General features: G+C 35.7%; 1 protein-coding gene across 2 annotated transcripts in view; it reads right to left on the reverse strand.

Moving 5' to 3' along the window:
• Positions 1-568, reverse strand: part of Ppp4r3a (protein phosphatase 4 regulatory subunit 3A) — a 42441-nt gene that overhangs the window by 18631 nt on the left and 23242 nt on the right. The window lies entirely within an intron of this gene.

Here is a 568-nt window from a genome sequence, read left to right on the forward strand (position 1 = left end):
TAGTCCTATATGATCTGGAACTAGCTTTTGTAGACCAAGCTGGCCTCTGCCTCACAAGTGCTGAGATTAAAGGCCATGAGCCATCACTGCCCTGCCGGGATTTCTTTGATTAGACCTGGGTGACATTTTTTAGATTAAAAAACAATAAAAGAAAAAGTCAGGAATGCCTGGATTAAAGGCAAGAATCACTCTCAGTTATTTTAACATTACATTTGATAGGCTGAAAAGCTAATTTTTAAAGATGTGATAAATTACTATATGTATGCATGTGTGTGTGTATAACAAGGTCTAACATAGCTCTCAATGGCCTGGGACTCTTTGTGGTTAGTCTCAAATTCATAGAAATTTCTCTGCCTCTACCTGAGATTAAAGGCATGTGAGATCACTGCATAGCTGCACAAATTATTTTAACCAAGCAGTTTTGTTAATTAAACATGAGGAGGACTCTAATCTAATACTGGACTCGTATCATTTCTTTAGCTTTATACTATACACAGCTAGTATTCAATATTGGTTACACACAAATATGCTACCTATTACATAAAGTCTGCTGTATTTATGTATGTAT

This window comes from Microtus ochrogaster, chromosome 1, assembly GCF_000317375.1.
Source record: "Microtus ochrogaster isolate Prairie Vole_2 chromosome 1, MicOch1.0, whole genome shotgun sequence".
NCBI lineage: Eukaryota > Metazoa > Chordata > Mammalia > Rodentia > Cricetidae > Microtus > Microtus ochrogaster.